Here is a 27,396-nt window from a genome sequence, read left to right as displayed (position 1 = left end):
CCTTTTTTTTTGGTAAATCTTCTCTGTACTTCTCCAGTACAATGATGTCCTCCAGGAAATGTAGAGGAGGCTTGACCCATAAGCAGAGACAGTGGAGACGATTCAGCGGTGAATTATAACATTAATAATTGACTGCAAAATAACAAGCCATGAGGGGCCACAAAACAAGAGAGAATAGAAATTAAACACATCGGGCAACAAGGTAAACTTTAGGCAGGGATAGTGAAAGCTTGGAGCAACCGGTTGAGACAGGCTGGTTTGATGAATGAACTGGGATTAAATAGGCTGAAGGTGATGAGTCTGGAATGAGTGGTAGGAGAATCCAATAGCTGGCTGGATACTGGGAGCTGTCTGCATGGGCAGGCTTGGAGGTGTGACCGGGAGCAAGTCTGACAGACACACTCTACATGGACAGCCCAGGATGATTCAGATAGAACTGGTGGAATTCATTAATGAGCGATGCATCCAAGATCTCACTAGACAGCATCAAAGACCTCTCCTCCAGGCATTCCTCAAACTCCTCCCCAGTTGACAAAGTACTGCACGCTCCATCCACAGCGACATGAATCCATCAACCGAGAAACCTTGTACGCCAGACCACTGTCCACCATCCTAGGTTCCAGAGGTGCAGGCTCATGTGGGTTGGGTGGTCCATAGACAACAGGCTTGAGGCAGGACACATGGAAGCTAGGTCTATTCCTGAGGGACGGTGGCAGCTGGAGACCGCAAGTGACTGGATTGATGTGATGGGTGATCTTGAAGGGATTAATGAACTGAGGTGAGAGCTTGCAGGAGTCAGTGCCCAGAGGTAGATCTCAGGTGGTCAATCAGGCACATTCGCCAGGCCGGATTAGTCTGGTTGGGCACTAAGGGCAGTAATCCTCCTGGCAGTAATCACGATTACTGGCTAGGTTGGCCCTCTATGCCCTCTCCAAGCATTCCACCAGCAGCAAACCAAAGCCTTTGTGGAGGGGACCTCCATCATGGGCTCCTCTGTGGAGAACAAGTGGGGAGGGGGGTTAGTAGCCATGAAGCTCTTCAAAGGATGACATACCCGTGGCAGAGGAGGTGTGTCGATTGTGGGACAGCTTGGCCCAGAGCAGATGCTCCTTCCATGTGGAAGGGCTAGCGGCAGCAAAGCATTGCAGAAATTTCTCCACTTGCTGATTGTCTCTTTCTGACTGACCGTTGGCCTGTGGATGATATACAAAAGACAAGCTCACTGAAAGGCATCATCAAGTATTTGTAGTGGCCCGTGGGTGTTTTGAACACAGTCTTCTACTCATTCCCCTGGCCAATGCGGAGCAGAGTTTATGCACTCCATATAGCCGGTTGGTGAATATCTAGGTCCTGTGAGGTATTTCAGAGGTGCTGCTCATCACTGGAAGAGGATATTGGTTCTTAATTGTGATTTTGTTGAGTCCATGGTAGACAATGCAGGAACAAAGACCCCCAACTTATTTTTTGACAAACGAAGAATCTTGTAGCAGCAGGGGACTGTGCTGGGCGAATGAAGCAGTGGGGTAGCTCTTCAGTGATGCAGTCATGGCTTGGGTCTCAGGAGGGTAGAGGGAGAACAGACAGCCTGGAAGAGAGGTGATGCTCGGGAGGAGGTTGGTTGCTGAGTCATGTGTCCTGTGAGGAGGCAGAATGCTGGCCACCCTTTTACCAAAAGTGATGGCTAAGTTGTGATATTCCCATGGGATTTTGGTGAAGTTGAGGGTTTCCTCTGACTCCAAAGAATTATGGGGTGAAATCAACTGAGGTTGCAGGCAACGTGTTCTAGAAGGTGGGTCCCCAATTCATCAGTGCACCGGATGACCAGGAGAAATGAGGGTCGTGAGTGGAGAGCCAGGGGTAACCCAAGACAAAAGGAGTGTTGGATGAGTCATTCAGGAGGAATTGGATGGACTCACTGTGCTCTCTCTGATGCTCATGAATTCAGGCCCTGTCCACACTTGGGCTATCCCTGACCCCAAGGGATGCCCCTCAATACCATGATGTTGAAAGCGTGAGAGATAGGTTTGGTAGGGAGTCCAAGCTACACACAGAGAGTCTAGTCTAGAAAATTGCCTGCTGCACCAGAATGCACCAAAGACTCCTGTAGGGCCAATGGAGTGTGGAGGAGAACACAGAGATTGAGATGGGCTATAGTGCTGGAATGAGAGGCTGGATAGAGCTTGCCAGATAGGAGGTCCCTCGTCTCTACTTAGAGGTACCATTTACCCAGACACAGTGGGAATTTGGTGCGTTGGCGGTAGGCTGCTCCATAGTAGCCATGTAAGTTGCTTCTCCACCAATGTTTATGCTCTTGAGGAGTTAAGGAAGCTCTCCCTACCTGCCTGCATTCTGGAGGCCTTGGTGATGACCTGTAGGGTCGTTCCATAAGATGCTTGTCAACATGGATGGCCAGAATGATGAGGCTTTCGAGGTGGATAACTGATCTTTCAAGTGCTCCATGAGGCCATGATGGTTATGGGCCGGCAACGCTTCTTCGTTTCAGCCATGGTCCACCACCAGATTCCTGAATTCCACAGTGTAATCCAGCACAGAGCATAAGCCTTGACATAGGTGAAGTATCAGATCTGCTGCCTCCCTTACACTTCCCAGAAGGTTAGAAACCCAGCGCATCTCAGCATTGAAATCACCATATTTGTTGCAAATGGTTGCTTTATTGTTCCGGTGGCCTAAGCCTGCCAAGGGAGAGATGAGGAGAGCACTCTTGACCTGGTCTGAAGAATTCAGAGATGGCTGGAGTGCAAAGTGTAAGACTCACTGGGACAGGAAGTTGTGGCATTGGTTTGGAGATCCATTGAAGAGTTCGGTCATGGGAACCTGGGGCTCAGGTCAAGGAGGTTGACTGGTGCAGAGTTGCTTCTCTGAGGCAGAGTTGGATGAATGTGGCAGAAAGATGGTTAATGGTTCCCAGCTGCTTCTGGATCGTGCGCTCGTGTCAGGGGACAATTTTCTTGAGGAGAGCATACTCTGCGGAGTTAGTCACGAGCTTCACTCATTCTACTCGGAAACTTAGAGGAGGCTTGACCCAAAAGCAGAGTAGTAGAGTTGATTCAGCAGTGAACAATAACCGATAATAAAAACAACAAGCTACAAGGGGCCACCAAACAAGAGAGAACAGAAACTAAACACAATGGGCAACAGGGTAAACTTTAGGCAGGGAGAGTGAAAGCTAGGGGCAACAGGTTGATGCAGGCTGGTTTGATGAGTGAACAAGGCCTGTGGCTGAGAACTGGAGTTAAATATGCTGCAGGTGATGAGTCAGGAATGAGCAGCAGGTCACTCCTATTAGCTGGATGGGGAATAGGAGGTGCCTGCATGAGCAGCCTGGAAGGAGTCAGCAAGATCAGGCCTAATACTTTCCTATAGTATGGTAATCAGGACAGAACACAGCATTCCAGTTATGGCCAAACAAAGTTTTATGAAGTTCTACCATGACCTCCAGGCTCTGTTATTCTATGCCCATCTAATGAAGGCAACATTCCTGTATGTTTTTTTACTAGATTGTATACATATGTCACCTTTTACATCAATTCTCCCAGGGCCCTACCATTTATAATAAATCTACTTTGATAGAAAAAATTACACTGATAATAATTTATCATAATTTTCATAATTTTTATTTATTATAATTTACTTTATGCAGATAAATTTACTTTGACTTTGATATATGGTGTATATCTAACTTCTATTATTAGACCACTCAAAAGAAAACACCTTGCATGTATCAGGACTAAATTCCAATTGCTACTGCTCTGCCCAATGCACTCAGCTGATCGATATTGCTTTGTAACATAAAGCTATGCTCCTCACCCCTTTTGAATGTTCTACAACACAAGAAATTTGCTACCTTAAAGTGTACTTCCCCTTACATCTATTTAAATTTCATTTTGTGTCGTTTAGCATTTTGACTGCTGGTTTGTCTTATCCACTTATCAGTGAAGTTAATGGTGAAGTTTGAAAATTGTTAACTCCTTACCCTCCTGTAGAAATTTAGAACTGACTTTTAACCATTTAGTCATATGTTAATTTAAGATGTTTAGGAACAATTCAATTTATACAGTGTGGTAAGACAAGTGAAAACAGTTTCTGGATGGTTTGGAGCATTGATCCAAAATTTCCTCATACTTATCAATAATCCATCAGCAAACATGTTTGGGAATGAGGGGAAAAATTTAAACTGGGCATATTCAAGTTTAACTGCGGCAGTTGAGAAGCCAGAGATACCTCTTAGAAAATCACAGGGAAGCTGATTGGTGACAAAGTGATGCCACAATGTGTCCCATGGTAATGGTCTGGTGGTATATTGATGAAATTGCACAGGTAAAATGCGGAAGAAACTCAGCAGGTCAGGCAGCATCTATGGAAATGAATAAACAGTCAAAGTTTGGGGCTGAGATCCCTCATTAGGCCGAAGTAACCTCTTTACCTCATCATGAGGTCCTTTGTTGTTTGGGGTCGATGGTGGATATTGCATCCCGGGCAGAACGATATGGAGAGCGAGCTATTGCCCATGCAGCAGGCTCCCCCTCTCCACGCAGTTAATGAGTCCGAAGGAACAGCAGAGACTGATGCAGTTTGTCACTATTGGCATTGCAGGAGTTGCCAGTCAGCGTTGCGCTCAACATAGGACTGCCTCAGGGACTCCAGCTCCAGATATTTTCTTGGGGCTTATGCCCAAAGCCTTCCCCATGAGTGGATATAGCAGCAAGGCAGCAGAGGTTTGAGATCAGAGTTTTCCTTCGCCTAGGTGAGCTGCCAACCGTGCCTGACAAGCCCCATCTGCCTGAAGCGACTGGTTTTAAGGTGCCAGTAACCTTCCTTTGCCCCATCTCCTGTCAGTAGAAATGGTTCCGCCGGGCTTAGCAGCTGATCCTCATGTGAAGGCCAGGAATTGGACTGTGCTGTCAGAGGCTATTTGGGACGCGCACCATTGGGACTATTAAGTAGCTAGTGGGAATTTATACGCACTTCTCCCTCTAGCTATAATAACCCTCAAGAAACCACCTCATCAGTAAAGTAGAAATATGAGGAAAATGCCATATGATCTCGTGAACCTGCTTCAAAATGTATAATTCTAACACAGCTGCAAATTCCTGCATTTTTTAATATCCACAGTTTCAAACATCTATGTCAAATTTACAATGAGTAAGCATCAGACCCTGGGGTACAAAATTCTGAAGTATTAAAACCTTTCTCTGGAAGAAATTTCTTCTTAACACACATTTAATTTGCTCATCCTTTATCCTGTGGTTGTGACCCTTAATTCAGCCATCCACGTGATCCGTCACAACCCTTAAAAGTGCAAATATTTCAATGAGAAATTCTTCCAGTTGCTTGGGAATATATGTGTGATCTCCCCAATCTCTCTTCACAGGGAAGTACTGCTTCCCAGGAAGATGCCTACCGAACCCTTCAATGCATTGTCTCACTGAGATGTTTCAATTATTGCTCATGTTTATGTTTTGCCAGAGTCGCATTATGTTTTCATAACCATACACTGCAGCTTTAAAGATCTACGTCGTATCTGTGTAAGTGCATTTTGCATCTCCATATATACATTGCCTTGTGAAAAGAACACTTTACACATATATCGAGGGGAAGGAATGAGAACTGGCTGATTTCCAGTACATTTCCAAGCCTACAACATATTTGATTTGAATCGCTTAACATTTAGCTGGGAGGATTTTCTTCCTTCTAAGCAATATGATTTAGTAATGACACAATTCATTAGGAGGTCGGCATATGAATATTGAAGAATTTCTCTACACAGTCTGTTAATGCTCGTGGCCTTGCTATGTATTCAATGTGTCTTATGTTGCTTTCTGCAGACTTACTTGGGTAATAAAACGAATTGACAAATAAAAAGCTGACATAGGGCTTTGTGCCACGTATCTTTGGTATTATCCAGTTCCAGTACATGGCCCTTAAATTTTAAAATGCTGAAGAATATTGCTTTGACTGCCCATTAGACTATAAGAGATAGGAAAAGAATTAGGCCATTAGACCATTCATAGAAAAGAGCAGCACAGAAACTGGTCCTTCAGCCCATCGAGTCCATGCTGTATCATTTAAGCTGCCTACTCTCAATGACCTACACCGGAACCGTAGCCTTCCATACCCCTGCTATCCATGTACTCATCCAAACTTCGAGCTTCCATGCACCACTTGTGCTGGCAGCTCATTCCACACTCTCATAACCCTCTGAATGAAGAAGTCTCCCCTCACGTTCCCCTTAAACTTTTCACCTTTCACCATTAACCCATGACCTCTGGTTATAGTCCCACCCAACCTCAGTGGAAACAGCCTGCTTGCATTTACCCTATCTATACTCCTCAAAATTGGTATACCTCTATCGAATCTCCTACATTCCAAGGAATGAACTCCAAACCTATTCAATCTTTCCTTATGGTTCCGGTCCTCCGGACTCAGCAAGATCCTTGTGAATTTTCTTTGTACTCTTTCAACCTTCTTTACATCTTTCCTATAGGTAGATGACCAAAACTGCACACAATACTCCAAATGACGCCTTACTAATGTCTTATACAACTTTAACATATCTCTTGAAAACCAAGTTTCCCTACACCTGTTATAACATAAAACATAGAATATAGAATAGTACAGCACAGTACAGGCCCTTCGGCCCACAATGTTGTGCCGACCCCTAAACCCTGCCTCTCATATAACCCCCCACCTTAAATTCCTCCATATACCTGTCTAGTAGTCTCTTAAACTTCACTAGTGTACCTGCCTCCATCACTGACTCAGGCAGTGCATTCCACGCACGAACCACTCTCTGAGTAAAAAAACTTCCTCTAATATCCCCCTTGAACTTCTCACCCCTTACCTTAAAGCCATGTCCTCTTGTATTGAGCAGTGGTGCCCTGGGGAAGAGGCACTGGCTGTCCACTCTATCTATTTCTCTTAATATCTTGTATACCTCTATCATGTCTCCTCTCATCCTCCTTCTCTCCAAAGAGTAAAGCCCTAGCTCCCTTAATCTCTGATCATAATGCTCCAATCAATATCTTTATCTTTTTTTTCCTGACAGGCACATATAAGCATTGTACTCTCAAAAATTTCACTTTTGAAGGTCTCCCACTTATCAAGTACACTTATGCCAGAAAACAGCCTGTCCCATCCATACCTGTGAGATTCCATCTCATATGATTAAAATTGGCCTTTCTTCCAATTTATAATCCCTCTCAACACCATACTCCTGCATTCTCCCTGTAACCTTTGACACCTTTGAAACATATCGCCGTTTCTTCATTGTCACTGGGTCAAAATCATGGAATTCCCTCCCTAACAGCACTGTGGATGTACCTGCACCTCAGGGACTGTGTGGTTCAAGAAGGCAACTCATCACCACCTTCTCAGGGGCAACTAGGGGCAGGCAATAAATGCTGACAGCTGGTGATGCCCATAAATGAATAAATTTTTAAAAAATCCTTGCTAATCAAGAACCAATCAACCTTCATTTAAATATACCCAATGACTTGGCCTCCACAGCTGTCTATGGCAATGAATTCTACAGATTCCTCGCCCTCTAGATAAATGAGAAATGAGAATCGTGAAAGAATGAGTCAATGAGGGGGAAAAAGAAGGAAGAAGAAATGATACTAACATATAGTCGGTTGCAGTTCAATTTCTGGATTTAAGATGAAGATTAATTCAAGGAATGGAAGATCCTAACCTTTTGTCTGTACAGGTGAATTGTGGTAGTTTTCCAATATTTTCTTGTGTACTTGTCTTTAAATACAGAATAGCAATAGCGAAAGAAGCTTTCCAAAAAATGAAGACCATATTAACAGACGGAAAGATGAGCAAGTGCACTGAAAACAGAATACTGCAGTGCTACATTTATTTTATCCTGACTTATGGAAGTGAATGCTGGACCATTTTTCCAGCAATGGAAAAGAGACTAGAAGCAGCTGAATTATGGTTCTACAGGAGAATGTTAAAAATATCATGGACCACACACACATCAAATGAAGAAGTTCTCAGAAGAGCCCAAGCAGTTCGATCAATCATACCAACAATAAGAGAAAGACAACTCAGATTCCTAGGACACATCATGCGGAAAGATGAACTAGAAAAACTCATACTCTCTGGAAAGATTGAGGGGAGTAAACCTAGAGGAAGACCCCGGCTTATGTATGTCAAAAGCGTAGCCAGGTGGCTACACGTCGAGGAAATGGAAGTCATCCAAAGAACAAAGGATAGATCTATATGGAAAACCATGGTCACCAAAGTCCACATTGGATATGGTACCTAGACAGACAGACAGACTTGTCTGTGTTGGACATCATAGTCTAACGATGAAGCACCAATGTTCAAAAGAGAAGGAATGAAGTCGTGGAGATCTGAGTCAAGTTTCACACTGGATCTGAGGAAGCAAGTTCAGTTCATTAAGTAGTATGGAATTCAGAGCAATCTTTCGTCAGTGATAAAGCCAAATCTATTTTCATTATCCATGCGCTTTACAGAGGAAATTTTTTCAACTCTCTCTGACTCCAGATGCAACTTAATGTAATCGGATCTTAAAAATCCTCTGAAATCCTTAGAAAGCTGAAAGTAGTTCAGAATAGGCAATAAATAGAGTCCAATATTTCATGAATACAGAATGAAATCAAAGAGGTGACGTCTTAGATTGATAATCTCACTTTGAGACAGTGCATTTTGAATGGAGAAGAATGCAGACTGAATGCTAACACCTACTGCTCTTCATCAATGTATATTTCCAGTCAAGATCATTGGCAGTACACAGATTTAAAAAAAGGAAGTCTTGATCTTGAAATTTGGAATTTTTTTTTTCATTGGCAACTCCCAGAACTTAGTTCAGCTGTTAACAAACAAAAAATGTGTTGACTGCATGAAAGCACGAGCAGGTAGAAGACTGGACCATGACCATGACTGGACCACACTGGAATTTGTGGTTGTATTGCCTGAAAACAGAATAGGTTATCTTAGTTACGCTGCAATATTTTAGATTCATTTTTATTGACGAATGTATGAAAACTTTGCAAAATTTTTTTACTTAAGTTGAGATAGAAATTTACTCACTAAATGTTGTGCATTGAGAATGTGGTCTCTTCTTGAATTGCTGCAGACCTGGTGATTATTTATTGCCAGAAGTTATCCAATGACTAGGTAGGAATGAAATAAATTTTAACATGAACAATATGCTTCTGTTTATATTACTTTTGATCTTAACAGACAGGCTGTGGGCTTGAAAAAGTTACTAAATAAGTTTGTGACATTTATTTATATGATTTATTTAGTGATACAAAGTCAGAGTCAGCCCTTCTGGCCCTTCGAGCCATGCTGTTCCAGCAGCCCCTGACAAACCCGATTAACCCTAATTCAATCACGTGACAATTTACAATGACCATTAACCTACCTGGTATATCTTTGGACTGTGGAGTGAAACCTGAGCACCCAGGGAAAACCCATGCATTCAGTGGGAAGGACGTACAGACTCATTACAGAAAGACACCAGAATGGAACTCCCCAAGCTGTAATGGTGTGGCACTGATTGCCACGCTACCAGGGCACCCCATTAGAGAGCTTTTCACCACATTTGCTGCAAGACCTGAAAAGGCTATCTGATATTCAAACAGCACGATTGTATCCTGGTGAAGCTCTAATGTTTATGAATCTATTTAGCTTCAACAATAACAGGTTTTAGCCTAGGTGCAGTGATCTTTGCAGAGTTGTTCCACAATAATTATGAAGTAGTGCAACAGGGTGAAATTCAACATGGTCAACAGTGAGGTAATAGCATGCAAATGAAGCTCGAAGGAATTTGTAAATTCCCCAAAGCACTCAGAAGTGTTACGTGTAATATAACTGCTGCTTTTCTTTATAGTAGGTACAGTCATGATTCATAAGGTAACATCCTTAATTATTTTTCATTTGCATATTTTGCAGGCAATGAGTTATGAATTTCATCTGATCTTCACAGAAATCTTATCACACCAGGAAAACAGTGTCAGAGACATTTTTCTTGGATAGCATGGTAGTGTAGAGATTAACATTTCACTACCATAATGCCCGCAAACCAGGTTCAATTCTGACAGTTGCTTCTAGGGAGTTTGTATGTTCTCCCCATGACTGTGTGGGTTTTCTCTGGGTGCTTTGGTTTCCTCTCACATTCCTACCGGATAGTAGGTTAATCATTCATATGGATGTAATTGGGCAGTACAGGCTCATTAGGCCGGAAGGGCCTGTTACAATGCTGTGCCTCTAAAATAAATAGATAGATAAATGAACAAATGAGTTCAAACTTCAAAGTAAATTTTATATGTACAAGGGGTGATTGATAAGTTTGTGGCCTAAGGTAGAAGGAATCAATTTTAGAAAACCTAGCACATTTATTTTTCAACATAGTCCCATCCTACATTTACACACTTAGTCCAGCGGTCGTGGAGCATACAGATCTTGGACCTCCAGAAAGTGTCCACAGCAGGGGTGATTGATAAGCTCGTGGCCTAAGGTAGAAGGAGATGAGTTATACGGCTCTCATTACACGCACATGCAGTTCAACTCTTTGAGTGATTATGCAGAAAGTTTGAAGTTAATAATTCATCAGGGGTGATTGATAAGTTTCTTGCTTAAGGCAGAAGGAGATGTTATTAACTTATTAGTTATTAATTATTAACTGCTGTGGACACTTTCTGGAGGTCCAAGATCTGTATGCTCCACGACCGCTGGACTAAGTGTGTAAATGTAGGAGAGGACTGTGTTGAAAAATAAATGTGCTAGATTTTCTAAAATTGACTCCTTCTACCTCAGGCCATGAACTTATCAATCACCCCTCGTATGTCACCATATGCAGCCCTGTGATTCATTTTCCTGTGGGCATGCTCAGCAAATCTATAGAACAATAACAATAACAGGATAAATGAAAGATCAACCGGAGTGCAGAAGATAACAAACTGTGCAAATGCAAATTTAAATAAATAACGAGAACATGAAATAATGAGATAAAGAATCCTTAAACTATGGAACTTATTGCCACGGGCAGCAGTGGAGGCCAAGTCATTGGGTGTATTTAAGGCAGAGATTGATAGGTATCTGAGTAGCCAGGGCATCAAAGGTTATGGTGAGAAGGCGGGGGAGTGGGACTAAATGGGAGAATGGATCAGCTCATGATAAAATGGCGGAGCAAACTCGATGGGCCGAATGGCCGACTTCTGCTCCTTTGTCTTACGATCTTTTGGTCTAAGCTGAAATCATTGGTTGTGGGAACATCTCAATAGAAGGCAAATGGGTGTAGCTCAAACAACAGGAATTTTGCAGATGCTGGAAATTCAAGCAACACACATCAAAGTTGTTGTTGAATGTAGCAGGCCAGGCAGCATCTCTAGGAAAAGGTACAGTCGATGTTTCAGGCCAAGACCCTTCGTTCACCAGCAAATTTGATGTGTGTTAAATGCGTGTAGCTATCCCCTTTTGTTCAAGAGCCTGTTGGTTGTGAGGTAGTAACTGTTCTTGAACATGGTGGTGCAACTCCTGAGGCTCTTGTATCTTCGACCTGATTGCAGCAGTGAGAAAAGAACATGGCCTCAGTGGTGGCAATCTCTGATGATGGATGCTACTTTCCTTTGACAGCATCTCATGTAGATGTGCTCAGTGGTTTGAGGGCTTTACCCATGATGTAGGATTTTTTGTTTAAAGGCATTAGTGTTTCCATACCAGTCTGTGCATTCTCCACTACACATCTATAGAACTCTTCAAACTTTTAGGTGCCATGCCGAATCTCCTAAGGAGGTGGATGTGTTGCCATGCTTCCTTCATAATTGCACTTACGTGCTGGGTCTTAACAGATCTCGATAGTCTCGATTTTGCAGTGGTGATGATGATGCAACTATGGGTCTTACCATTGGTCCATCATCAGGAGTTCCTTTTGCATGTCGTTTAACTGATCTATCCCTAAACTGCTGTCTGTGATTCAGTGTCCTCTGGAGGCTGCACTGTTTATAGTCTTCTCCAATGTGTTCCAACCAAATCATTTGAATTGACATGAACTTAAACATGCCGATAGTCGTGCTGTAAAATACCTTGAAAATCACATGCTACTTGTATGAAATAAAGAGCATATTAACAGGCAGAAAGATGAACATGTACACTAAAAACAGAATACTGCAGTGCTACATTTATTCTATCCTGACTTATGGAAGTGAATGCTGGACCATTTCCCCAGTAATGGAAAAGAGACTAGAAGCAGCTGAATTATGGTTCTACAGGAGAATGTTAAAAATATCATGGACCACACACACATCAAATGAAGAAATTCTCAGAAGAGCCCAAGCAGTTCGATCACTCATACCAACAATAAGAGAAAGACAACTCAGATTCTTAGGACACATCATGCGGAAAGATGAACTAGAAACACTCATACTCTCTGGAAAGATTGAGGGGAGTAAACCTAGAGGAAGACCTCGGCTTATGTACGTCAAAAGCATAGCCAGGTGGCTACACATCGAGGAAATGGAAGTCATCCAAAAAACGAAGGATAGATCTAAATGGAAAACCATGGTCACCAAAGTCCGCATCAGATATGGTACCTAGACAGACAGACAGACTTGTATGAAGCTGAATGGGTTTTTGATGTCTCGGTTGCAGATTAGCAAACTGTTTGGCCCGAGAAAGCAAATATCTTTACATAGGTACTACAATGTTCAATATTCAGTTGGTACAAAAGTAAAAAAAAATACAAATTTTCACTTTTGTACATTCAGTTGGATTACATGTTTTCTTCCCGACAGCATTTCATGAGCTGCTTTGTGCCACTGATGTTTCTCATTCTTGAACTTGCTAAGACTGGCTTTTCCACTGACTGAGGAATGGAGAGAAACTTGACTGCTTCCAAGTTCCTTCACGATAACGGCTGCTGGCAGCTGTTAAAAACGGTAACTCTATAAACTAGTGCATGGTAATCTGGGAAAAAAATTATCTCAGTTTTCAATTCTAATCCCAAAATTCTAAAACTGTCCATGCTCAAATGTATTTACTTTGTCCATATGGTGCTGTAGAGTTCCAGGGTGGCATGGTAGCATGGAGATTAGCACAATGCTTTATAATACAGGTGACTCAGGTTCAATTCTCACCACTGTCTGTAAGGAGTTTGTACGTGACCGCGTCGGTTTCCTCTGGGTGCTCTGGTTTCCTCCCACAGTCCAAAGACATACCAGTTGGTAGGTTAATTATTCATTGAAAAAGCTGGGGTTAAATTGGACGCTGCTGGGCAGCACAGCTCAAAGGGTCAGAAGAGTTATTCCATGCTGTATCTCAATAAATAACTAAATGTTCTAAGAAGTGGCCACTGCTCTATCAGAATATAAACTAGTGAATGTCAATGATGGTAATGATCTTCCTTGTCAATAATTCTTCTTCAAATAAATTTGTACTTTAAACCTAGCATAATGAGGGCCATTTGTGATGGATACACATAGTATCAACAGTTAGTCATTCTTTTGCCTTGTGTTCAACAGAACACTGCAGGGCAGATAACTCTTGCTCTCAGCTCTGGAGTGGAATATGGCAGTGGTTATCCAAGTGTAAGGCTCCCCCGAAATTTCCTGAACAACTTTTGCTCTTCTGTTGTGTTGATGCTGCCATTTGCCTCATTTTAACTTCCTTCTTTTCTTAACGTTGGAATAAGTCACAAGGGCCTTCACAGGAGTGTTGTCTGATGAAATTTGAAGACTAAATTTCTAAGGCAAGTAAACAAAAGCTTCATGAGTGAGATAGATCATAAGGAGTGCCTTAAAGAGGGGGAGCTGGGGAGGTGGAGATCGAATTCCAGGGCTTTGGATACAGGCATCTGTGAACTTATAGAAAGTAGTTTTTTTCATTCTTTTACAACTACTAATCTGCATGACATTCATAAATATTTGACACTTTTTAGTTTAAGCCTGATTCATGTTATTTACAGAACTCACCATGCCTATTATATGTTATCACAATTGTGACCCCACTCTGCACATTATGGTAACACTTTGTTTTTATCAAAAGTCTACAGCGATGCTCCACAACAGATTTTGCCAATGTCTGTTTGGTAAACTATTCCTTTTTTAAAGCTGCTTTTCAGCAACTTTTCTAATAGAGCTGTTCAGTTTGAAACAGAATTGGTGACATGTCCACTCTTGAGAAGAGAAATGGATTGTTATTGCAAGTACTTCTTTTTTTTCACAAGCATCAACCAATCAATTGCGTATTCAGGAAGCATGCATTTCAAAAGCTCCTACACCAGAATTCAATTATCAGTTCATTTATCATACCAATTCACTTTATTTTCTTAAACTAAGATAAATGATTTGGAAACAAATTACTAAATGCCTTTCTCGGGATTAGAATAAAAATGATCACTTAGCATTTCCCAATTTCTCTTTTTATATCAATAAATTAAAATTGAAAATAGATATTTTATGGCACATGTACTTCAATTAGTGTGGCATTGTTTCTTGTATTGGAGTCTAGGTTTATGAGGTGAAAAGGAAAATTACCTTATGTAGGAGAGAGAATAGTATTTATCTTAGCTTTCGCCGTGGTCTATAACCCCTTGATAGATATTTTTATGAACAATATGCTCATTTGCAGCAGTAATCAAACTAATAAAATAATTAAGGATTGTTCTAAAAGGTCTATAATAATAATTAAGGATTGTTAAATACGTCACCTCAGGTTTTCAGTGCATGACATTTATTTTATTTTGAAAACCGGTTGTGTTGATTTGTGGAATGATCTGTAGACGTGTCCAAGATTAACCCTTTGAATACTCCATTTGATTCCCCCTGCACTGCTGAATGAACAGCTGTTAAAGTAAGGTTTTGTGCTGCATACAATTAAATGTTATGACTAACATTTTAAATCCTTGACAATAGTTATTTGAAAATGCTCGGTTCTTGTATATTTCTTTTTAATCTTGTGCCATATTTGACTGCAATTCTCTGACGTGTTTTTTATTCACACAATGCTTGTAATGATGGGGCCAAATCCACACCCTGTTTATATTTCAAAAACGTGTGTCAAGGTTCATATTGTAATCATTTTCCTCAGCATAAATAATGCTGATGACTGGCACTTATGGGATTTAAAGATCCTGACAGAAAAAGTTCGATTGCTGAGAATTATTAGAATATTATCCCCTCTTAGGAGGACCTGCCACGTTGCTATTCAAAGGCCTTATGCTTATTTATGATTGAAACACTGTGTAAGGTTTAATTTATCTTTGGGATCGATTTTTAATATTACGTCCTATACGCTTACTAGTTAACTCAAAAGGTTATGTGTTTTATTAGTTACATAAAGGTCATATTTGTTGCAAGGATACCCATCATACGATTCTCTATTTGTCTTAAATATAAATTATATTTCATACTAGAATTATTGAGGGAAAGTTGAGGCATAATTTGGAATTATTTTAAAATGCTGCACAGTATCATGAAGTTAACCTCTGATGCGTGGCTTGTTACAAATAAGTTATGAATAATAAATTGCAGCTTGACAATACAAATTACTTATTTCAACTGTTCAATACTCTATTTTAATTTCTTACTTGTGTAACTCATTAAAACATCAGTCGCACTCTCACAGTCTCATTTATAGTTTCTTTGTCTGAGTCATATGATGTACACAAGAGGTTAATTGGTGTTTGTAGAATTGTGCCGTGATGAAGAGCTTCTATCTGTATAGTGGGGGAATGTTTCTGTTTAAAATATTTAAAGGTTATTTACTTTAATACCTGCCTCTGACAGGTTATTAAGGAATGGTGCATTTTAATCTGCTTTGTTGCATAATTGAACAATAAATGTGGATTTTTGTATTGCTCCAAGTGTTTTTCATGCAAATCTACATCGGTCATATTGCCAGTGGTGTACCAATGAACAACTGTTGTCCATTTTTACTCGTGGTAAGAAATTCCAGTTGGTAAATCTCTTCTTGATAACTCAGAATACCAACATAAGTCACAAAGTTAAGAAAGCTTAGGATTGTTTAGACTATATTAGATGCAGAAAGGAAGTGTTAGGTTGACCTTGGAGTAGATTAAAAGGTTGGCATGATATTGTTTGCCTAAGGGCCTGTCCTGTGCTGTACTGTTCTGTGTTCTATGTTTGCATGTGTTATGGAAAGGCAAAAAAACATGGAGGAATATACTGTCCTTGTTGCTACTTCACAATCCCCAACATATGGCCTGCTTTGATGCTGTCTGTGACGCAGAACGGCATGAGGAGAACCATATGGGCCTTGCCCACTAAGTACATTGATGGCCTCCGACAGCCCATATTGTCAATGCCATTTTAGACACAGTTTAAAAATATAATTTAAAAGTATCTCTAAAAATAAAAAAAAAATCAAAACTTAAAAATAACACATAAACTCTTCTTGGGCTTCCCACCGAGTCCAGATATCAATTTTAACCGACATTTCGATGATGAATTCCACCATCTTCATCAGGGATGATGCCTAGGCCTGTCTAGTCTGGTGGTATATATACTCAACTCCTGTTTCCCATCCCTCTTGATTGGTTAGTCCTCAACCAATCAGGTTTCTGCTATCTCGCCTTGTTTAAAATTGTATTCTAATTCTTAATTGGAGTGAGACATTCGTTTTTATTGAACTTCTTATTTTCTAGTCTTATTTTAATAGTCATTTTTCTAGTCTTATTTCTAGTCTTCACCGGGCAGTCTCAAAAACCATTGGCACGGCACAGCAGTTTTTTTCCCCATTGAAGTCATTGCGTATGGTCATTGCGTATGCTATGTTCTGCTACTGCCAATTTCTCTGATTATTATTTGAATAAATTATTATTTTTAATGATAAAAATTAAAACAAAATAAACAAAAATACCTTTAATTGATAGAAAATGACTTAAAACATTAATGTTAATTAATATTACATAGAAAAAAGAAACCTCTATTCTTTGGTTATTTTTTTCAATTAAGGTCAGCGATCCCATTTTAATGAATAACCCTGTGGTAGACGAGCCACCACTGACCGATGTGAAGCTGAGGGGGCCCAGATACAAGATGCATCTGCCCCTTCAGTTCAGTAAGGTAAATAATGCTCTTATTTTGTAGCAGCTCCTGAGTTGAAGAGAAATGTCAGATGTTCCCACATCGGGTGTCCAATGTGTTCTATACTTCCATGCTGCAAAGCACAGGTACAGAGGGACAGCAAATCCCTGAAGGAGGGTCTCGGCCCAAAACGTCAACTGTTTATTCATTTCCATAGATGCTGCCTGACCTGCTGAGTTCCTCCAGCGTTTTCTGTACGTTGCACAGAACATTCTGCTAGGCAGGAGGCAGTCTGTCAGTGGTTTTCCATGAAACCTTCAACTACTCATCAGAATGATCCTTGCGACATCTGGTGCCTACCTAATTCACCTGCTTGGGAGCTAAATCTTCATCATAAGTGCCTTTCTTCTTCATATGCAGTCCAAACACACCCAAGAGAGGAGGTTTATGATTGTTCTGAAGCAGCTATTGCCTCTTACTCAAACCTAGACCAACATATCCATGCCTGTGGCAATCCCCTTCTCATTATTCATTTGTTCAGATGGCTTCACTCAGGCAGATGAAGATGAAAGGGATCAGAAATTCATACTGATTTGGTAAGTAAGTAATAAAACACGGCGCACTGGAAGATTTTAGAGGGCCACACAACATCCATGGAAGCAAGCAGTGTAAGTGGACAGCTTGGTTCATTTGGTTAGTGGATATCTCTGTATACCCATGTCTGTGTCACTCCACAGCTCCAATCCGCTAATTAAATTTGCTGACGACACTGCGCCGATTGACCTAATCTCAAATAATAATGAGGCAGCCTACAGAGAAGAAGTCATCACCCTAACACAGTGGTGTCAAGAAAACAACTCACCTTCAATGAGCCAATAGGCTGGTCCTGGACTTATTTCCTGGCATAATTTACATATTACTATTTAACTATTTATGGTTTTATTGCTATTTATTACTTATGGTGCAACTGTAACGAAAACCAATTTCCCCCGGGATCAATAAAGTATGACTATGACTATGACAAAAACAAAGGAGCTGGTTGTGGATTACAGGAGGAATGGACACAGGTTAACCCCTACAGACATCAATGGATTTGGGGTTGAGAGGGTGAACAGCTTTAAGTTCCTTGGCATAAACATCACTGAGGATCTCACATGATCTGTGCATACCAGATATGTGGTGAAAAATGCACAATACTGCCTCTTTCACCACATACGGTTGAAGAAGTTTGGTATGGGCCCCCAAATTCTAAGAACTTTCTATAAGGGCGCAATTGAGAGCATCCTAACTGGCTGCATCACTGCCTGGTATGGGAACTGTACTTCCCTCAATCGCAAGATTCTGTAGAGAGTGATTTAGAGAGCCCGGCACATCTGTAGATGTGAACTTCCCACTATTCAGGACATTTACAAAGACAGGTATGTAAAAAAGGCCCGAAGGATCATTGGGGACCTGAGTCACCCCAACCACAAACTGTTCCAGCTGCTTCCATCCAGAAGGTACCACAGCATTAAAGCCAGGACCAACAGGCTCTGGGACAGCTTCTTCCACCAGACCATCAGACTGCTTAACTCTTGCTGACACAACTGTATTTCTATGTTATATTGACTATCCTGTTGAACATACTCTTTATGTAAATTACTATAAATTGCACATTGCACAATTAGACAGAGACATAATGTAAAGAATTTTACTCCTCGTGCATATGAAGGATGTAAGTAATAAAGTCAATTCAATTCAATACCAGGTCTCCTGATTCAGAGTCTCAACCCAAAGCTTTGAGTTTTGCCTTGGCAGCTGTTTGGTTGACCAACCCCCCCCCCCCAACCGCCCCCCCCCGAGGTTCTCCTATTGTTCTGTTTTGTAGTTCCAGATTGCAGCATCAGCAGTCTGTTTTCCCTCCATACCCTTGATAAGCAAGTCTGAGAGAACAAGGAGCAACAGGTAAGAGTTGCAGAGTAATGTTGGTGACATGTGGTACATCATCTCCAGAAGGCAAGAGGCAAAGCCAAGCTGCTCAGTAGTTCATTAGGTCTTTCCCATCATCCATTTGCCATGAGATGATGGCAACCTTCCTCTCTAAACGTTCAACAGATGGTTACACCCTGACAACGCATCTGATTAATCGAAAGAACATAATCGATCACTGATCTTTATTAAAACAAGATCTGTTTTGAATCTTAGGAGTTACCATTAATCAATGCCTTTAATATTTTTTGAACTGGAAGCCTCCGCTCTGGCAAATTATGGGATGAAATAGAATGCATAAGAGAGAGTTGGTGAGGATTTAGATGAGAAAAGTATTGCTAAAAATTACATTCCATTTATACCGTCAAAGAATATGAAGTGTTTCACTTATTTTGACTATTAATTTGAAAAGTTTTTATGACATCAAGGGTTATAAACCACAGCAATTCGACTGAGTTTATATACAGCCATGATTTTGGTATTTGATGAAATAAGCTTGGCGATGCTGATTGGTTTCCCTTCCTCTTTCTACAACTTCCCATGGAGGCAACCAGTATGCATCGACATCTTAGTTCAAGACTCTGTATCATGACTTCTTCTTCAGAGTCTTGATCCAATAGCCTTGGCCTCCGTAGATACTGCTTGGCCATCTGAGTTCTCCCATTGTTCTGCTTTTCATTTCCAGATTCCAGCATCTGCTGGCTCTTTTATCTTCAGAACCTTGGGAAATAAGTCTTCTGCCTGAGGGGAGTAGGAGCAACAGGTGAGATTTCCACAGTAATGTTGGTGACACGTGATACATCATATCGAGAAGATAAGAGGCAAAACGGAGCTGCTCAGCCACTCCAGCGATGCAGTCCACAAGGTCGACTAACACAAACTGGTAACATTTACAGTTCAGCAATGTCCCGACTCCATTGTTTATCCCCCATGTAAGGATTTAAAGATTCAGTATAATGTCTTATCTAGCATCACCATTAAATGCTTGTTATTCAAATACCACAGAAATGACAGAAAGGGAGAAACAGCCAGTCATTTAGCATGGTAACAAATGTGGTTTCTACATAGATTACTTCTGGCTACCAGAGAAACTTAACTCCTACACTGTGCATGAGAAAATAAGCTTTGTAAAGTTCATTTCTTCATGATGAAAATAATTCAGTTCAAATTCTTTCTTAATTTTTTCTTGACATTATTGCTGATACTTAGCTTAAAAAATTAAAGTCAAAATAATGAATTCTTGTAATTAAACCAGATAAGGCATATTCATTTGAAAGAAAATCAGTCTTATAGTAGCAGCAATTAAATTAATCTAGTCAACTATCTTGAGGGGATCCAAAGCTTGAAATTAAGTTTTTTGTAATTTTTTTTAAAGTAGAACAGAGTTCCACAAACCTTCAAAGCCCTGCAGCGTTATTTGTGTTTTAATGTTTCTTGATCTGCAATGTCTCACTCTTCTGCTAAAGCATAATAATTCAATATTCCACATGTGCAACAACATAAAGTTTATTATCGCAGACATACAGTCAGTGGCCACTTTATTAGGTACTTCCCATGCATAATAAAGTACCTATTGAATGTATGCTTGTGGTCTTTTGCTGCTGTAGCCCATCCACTTCAAGGTTTAACATGTTGTGTATTCAGAGATACTCTTCTGCACACCACTGTTGTAATGTGTGGTTATTTGAGTTACTGTAACCTTCCTGTCAGCTTCAACCAGTCTGGCCATTCTCATCATTACCAAGGCATCTTTTCTATTGAACTGTCACTCACTGGATTTTTTTTTTTGTTTTTTCTTTTTTTTGGGTCTGAGCAAGAACTGAACCTCTTGACCATGTCTGCATGCTTTTATGCATTGAGTTGCTGTCACATGATTGCCTGATTAGATATTAGCCACTGAGTGTATATTGGAAAATTTGTTGTTTTGCAACAGCAATAAAATGCAATTCATAAAAAAATCTTTGTTACAATAAGAAATATTTAAAAAATAATTAATGCCAATAGAAAGCAAAATAGTGAGGTCATAGAAACATAGAAACATAGAAAATAGGTGCAGGAGTAGGCCATTCGGCCCTTCGAGCCTGCACCGCCATTCAGTACGATCATGGCTGATCATCCAACTCAGAACCCTGTACCTGCCTTCTCTCCATACCCCCTGATCCCTTTAGCCACAAAGGCCATATCTAACTCCCTCTTAAATATAGCCAATGAACTGGTCTCAACTGTTTCCTGTGGCAGAGAATTCCACAGATTCATCACTCTGTGTGTGAAGAAGTTTTTCCTCATCTCGGTCCTAAAAGGCTTCCCCTTTATCCTCAAACTGTGACCCCTTGTTCTGGACTTCCCCAACATCAGGAACAATCTTCCTGCACCTAGCCTGTCCAATCCCTTTGGAATTTTATACGTTTCAATCAGATCCCCCCTCAATCTCCTAAATTCCAGAGAGTATAAGCCTAGTCGATCCAGTCTTTCATCATATGAAAGTCCTGCCATCCCAGGAATCAATCTGGTGAACCTTCTTTGTACTCCCTCTATGGCAAGAATGTATTTCCTCAGATTAGGGGACCAAAACTGCGCACGATACTCTAGGTGTGGTCTCACCAAGGCCTTGTACAACTGCAGTAGTACCTCCCTGCCACTGTACTTGAATCCTCTCGCTATAAATGCCAGCATACCATCTCCAGAGCTACAGTTACGGAGTTTGTATGTTCTCCCTTTCAACCCCTGAGTAGTTCTTAATACTCCACACTCCAAGTATGGCATATTAATTGTCCCCAGTGTGTAGATGATAAATGCAGGGGTATTGATGAGAATATGGGGGAAAATATGGGATTGATGAAGGATTATTGCAAATGAGTGCTCAATGGTCAACACAGACTCAATGGTTTGTTGTTGTGATGTATGATTCTATGATTCTAGTTCTGATGAAAGTTCATCACGTGAAATATCTATTCTGTTTTTCTCTCTTTATTTCAAATGCACAGAATAAATAAATGCTGCAGAGGGTTGTAGATGTTGTCTATGCTGCTAAGTATTTTCAATTTCCTCTTCAGGTATTTTAATCCTGAACAATTTTCAAGACAAAGATTAAGCTAAGCTTTTCAATATTCAGTAGGTTTCAATGAGTTTTCCCCTCCCCACCCCATTCTTCTAAACTTCACTGAGTACAGGTTCAGAGCGTTTGATGGCTCCGGGCCTGTACTCACTGGGATTTATAAGAATGAGGGGGATCACATTGAAACCTACTCAAAAATTAAAAAGTTTTAATGGAGTGAGTGTGGAGAGAATGTTTCTAATAGTGAGAGAGCCTAGGACCAAAGAGCAGTCTCAGAATAGAAGGACATCCCTTTACAACAGAGTTGAGGAGTAATTTCTTTAGCCATAGGGTGGTGAGCCTGTAGAATCCTTTGCCACAGATGACTATAGAGATCAAGTCATTGGATTAATTTACAACAAAAGGTTGATGGGTTCTTGATTAGTGAGGGTGTCAAAGGTTATGGGATGAAAGCAGGAGAAGGAAAATAAATCAATCATGACCCAATGATGGAACAAATTTGACAGGCTGAATGGCCTAATTCTGTTCCTATATCTCATGGTCTAATTGCCTTCACTCTTGCTGACTGTCAGTGATGACAGAATTTCCTGATTATATGCAATTCCCTGCAGAAGTTGTAATCTGCTTACACTTCATTATGGACTAGATCATACACACTCACACAAAGTTATTCTCCCTCCACTCACCTCTACTGATGTTCACTGATAGGGTCACTGATCAGCTTCAGATGAAAAAATCCTCATAGTGCTATTGGCTCTTTAGTCAATAACATTCCTTCTGTATCAACTTGTTCCAAACCCCTTTGCCAATGGCAGCAGATTATATCAGCTCTGCTTGTACCCTTCACAATTTTTGGTCCAACCTCATCAGTACCATGGAGAACCACCCAGCTTCTGCAGTTTTCAATATAACTAAAGTCCTCCAGAATCAATTTAATCCCCGGTGCACTCTCTCCAAAGTTTTCATTTTGCTCCTTAAATGTGATGTCCAGAACTGAACTTGATCCTTCAGCTGTGATGTAAATTCTTTGTTCCCAAACTTGATGCCTCAGGTTTTAAAGCCCTCTATGCCTTTTCACTGCTTCTCTACCCGCCCTGCTGCATTCAATGACCAATTCACAAATACACCCAGATCTCTCACTACATGCACCGCTTAAGATGCAGGCATAGAGTCACAAGTAGTGCCTTCTAGATTATATTGCCTAATTTTTCCTACCAAAATTCAGTACTTCACGTTTTTCAGCATTAAATTTCATCTACCATCTACGTCCGTCTGCCCATACTTATTTTTCTAACGGTTCATTATGCCTTTAAGTTTGTGCTGCTACTTTGGGGGAGGCACTGTGAGCTGGGTTCAATTCTCATCATTGTCTGTAAAGAGCTTGTACCTTTCCTCATGACTGTGTGGGTTGCTTTTGGATGTTCCACTTTCCTCCCATGTTCCAAAGATGTGCAGGTTAGTAGGTTAATTGGTCACATGAGTGTAATTGGACAACGTGGGCTCATCGAGTCCAAAGGCCTGTTACGGTGTTGTGTCTTTAAATAAATCACGAAGCGGAACAGTTGTCCAAGAACCAACAACAGATCTGTTCTCGTTCCTTTTAAACTGACTTTTATTGAATCGTCTTTTCTCTCCTTGGGATGGCTTAGATCAGGGGATCTCAACCTGGGGTCCACAGACTACTTGGTTAAAGGTATTGGTCCATGGCATAAAAGAGATTGAGAACCCTTAGCTTAGATCCTTTTCAACAGATAGAGTCGTAGAAACAGGCCCTTCAGCCCAGCTAGTCTATGTCAAACTATTTTTCTGGTTAGTCCCATCAACCTGCACCTGAACCTTATTCCTCCATGTCCCACACATCCATGTACTGAACCAAACTTTTCTTAAGTGTTGAAATCGAATTCATTACATCCAACCTGATATGTCTGTATTTCCGCTTTCAACCATCCTGCTAGAGAAAACAGTTTCATCATATTCCATTCCACAAAATCAGTTTTAACTTTGAAGACTTCTTCTAAATTTCCCAAAACTTTCTTGCTTTAGGAAGAAGAACTTTGGTTTTCCTTGTCCCTTCACATACCCAATTTCTATCTGTGGTGTAACTCCTATGTACTATTGATAAGGCCTTGACATCCTTTCTAGGCAAAGATGCCCACAGTATTCCAGCTGCAAAGATACCTAAGATCTGGAAAGATTTTAACATAACTTTCTGTTTTTTTTTCCTTTGGGCTTCCATTTATTAGTTCAGGTATTCTGCATTGCTGCTTTTGTGCATTGTTGATTTGACTTCACTGAAGTAGACACATAATGGGTTGGATCAAAAACCAAAGGTGCTCAATCCTATCAGTTTCTTTATGGCATATTTGTTTAGAGTTAACCATTATATTTTTATCTGATTCCCCTTTTGAAAGGCAGTATCCAATCAGCATCCATCTTTGGGCAGTAAATTTTGGATTTAGGCAACCTATAACATAATAGCGTTTATCCACTCATTGGTCCTGCATTCTTTGTACACACCCTTTTGAAATAGTGTCCTTGATTCATGACTTCTGATGACATGGACAGCTTTACTTAACTTGAGGTTAAAATTAGGGAAAATACTTCAATGTATGACCAAGGAAGGCATAAAAACAATTAGAAATTAATAACAGGAATGGACAGAATCAATATCATGAAAGGAAAATTATGTTTGGTAATTGTTTTGGAATTTTTTATATGAACAGATTGGTTGACATAATATGCTTGGGAACTTTCAGGATGCTTTTGTCAAGGAGTCAGTTAGGTTTGTTGAATATATTTGGAGCAAACAGTGCTGGTATGGACAGAAAACAGGATAAGAATAAATGGGTTCTTTTCAGATTGGGAATGTTATGAACAAGGGGATCAGTGATGGGGTGCCAATGTTCCTAGGTGAAGGAGTTATGGTTTGCTTATACTGCTATTTCTTACATTCTTGCATCCCTTTTCATAATCTTACCAAAATCTACCAAGATCTTGCATTCTCCTGTCAAATCTCTTTTCAAACTTCCCTTTTCAAAGAACAATACTATATTTTCCAGTTTTTCATCATAATTGAAACCTTTCATGCTTGAAACTATGAACAATGAGGCCACACTCAGACTGGACGAGCAACGCCCTGTATTCTGTCTGGGTAGTCTCCAACATGATGGCATGAACATCAATTTCTTGAACTTCTGGTAATTGCCTCCCCCTGCCCCCCATCTTCACCATTCCCCATTCCAATTTCCCTCTCTCACCTTACCTCCTAACTCGCCCATCACCTCCCCCGGTGTTCCTCCCACTTCTCTATCAAATTCCCCCTTCTCCAGCCCCTTTTCTCCTTCACAAAATTGACTTCCCAGCTCTTTACTTCACAACTTCCCCTCTCCCAGTTTCACCTACCACCTACTACCTTGTACTTCTTTCTCTCCTCCTCCTAACTTCTTACTCTGACTTCTCATCTTCTCTCTCCCGTCCTGATGAAGGGTCTCAGCCCAAAACTCTTGCATAAATGCAGCTTGGCTTGCTGAGTTTCTACAGCATTTTGTGTATGTTGCTTGGATTTGTAGCATCTGCAGATTTTCTCTTGTTTGTGATCCCTGAAACTAATATTTATCTTCATGAAAGTGTGGTGGCCAAATCTGGATGCAGTATTCTATTTGTGGCCTATCAAGTCTTTTAACCAATGAGCCATGGCCTAATGCTGGAGAGATTTTTCAAGAGCTTTTCTTTAATTATTTTCCTTCTCTCTTTTGCACCCCTGCCATGACAGTCTGGCAAGGCTTGGAAATATTGAGGCTCTATTTAAGTGGGAAAATGCCATGACAACATAATGGAGAGAGTAACAGCTTGGGGCAGCAGAGATCAGAGTTCAATTCCAGCGCCCTTCCCGTATACATGTGGGAATCCTCAGGGTGTTCCGGCTTCCTCCCAGAGGGTAACTGGTCATTGTAAATTGTTCTATGACTCGATAATTTTATGTATGTACTTATTGTCAGTTTCATCGTGATATTTTTGGAGTAAGGTATCTCACCAACTACTATAGCATATCAGCAACAACTTCTGTTCTAAACAGCCTCTAATGTAGCAGAACTTCCGCAGGTGATTCAGAAGAACACAGTTTGTCAGAATTTGATGATGAACTACAGAGAAAGACATGACAACACATGGTCAGACATTCCGTGTTTAAAGAATTTCTTAAAAGTAGTAAAGGAGCTTGAGAGGTGGAGAAGTTTAGGGCTGGAATTCCAGAGCACAGGACTCTGGTAGCTGAAGGTAGAAGAAATCACTAAATTCAGGATGGGTAGTAGTACATTTTGAGGCAGCATATCTCTTAGAACATTGTAAGCCTGTAAGTGCTGGAGTTGGGAAGGATACAGAACATAGAAGAGCACAGCAGGGGAACAAGGTCTTTGGCCTACAATGTCTATGCCGAACACAATTTATGGGCTACTGGGTCAAAAAAGGCAAGCGTGTATCAGCTATGATCATATTGAATAGCAGACATGCTTAGGGCCTGTGATTAAATCGGTGGGTTGATGGATGGCATGGCTCGACGGGGTTGGAAGGGAATATTCCATGCTGCATCCCTTAATAAGCTTCATGCAACCATTGGTCTTTCCTACCTGACATCATCTGCAGTTGTATCCACTGTGAAATGAAGAATAAAGGAATTACAAGCTAGCCAGTTTTGCGTTTAAATTAGTCAAATCTGTCAATATACGAAAAATGCAACATAAGCTGTTGTTTATGCTTACGGTGAGAATACTCACAATAAATGACTCGCCAATAATTACCTGAGCTTTGTTAGATTTTTCTTCGCATATTGCCTGACTCTGCAAGCAAAGAGCATGACTAATGAAGACCTTAAAGCACCTGATGGAAAAATTAAATATGGCTGTCTAATACTAGACTGTCAATTAAATTTTTTGAAAAAAAATTGCAGATGTCTAATAACTGCGATAAATGACAAATTGCTGAAAATGCACAAGTCAATTAACATCTCAGGAGAAGAAAGGCTAACATAAGATTCACGATTCAAGATTGGTTATTGTTATTCTGGATCTGGTGAAGCATAAAAAAAACACAATAAGCATAAAAAAACACAATAAATATAAATATAAAAGCAATCCTGTGAAAAGCAATGTACAAGTAATGCTGAGTGTGGCCTACATACATAAGGTTAGCTTATATACATAGAATGATTGTATGTACAAGACAAGTAACTTTTCACCAGAATATTTTGACATTTGATCTGTAGGATAGGCATATGTTACTTTACTGATCCTGGAGTTAAAGTTAATGATTTATTTTAAATACTGGTACTACTGGCCA

The sequence above is a fragment of the Mobula birostris genome, chromosome 11 (genome assembly GCF_030028105.1).
Source record: "Mobula birostris isolate sMobBir1 chromosome 11, sMobBir1.hap1, whole genome shotgun sequence".
NCBI lineage: Eukaryota > Metazoa > Chordata > Chondrichthyes > Myliobatiformes > Myliobatidae > Mobula > Mobula birostris.
This window is presented reverse-complemented; position numbering follows the sequence as displayed.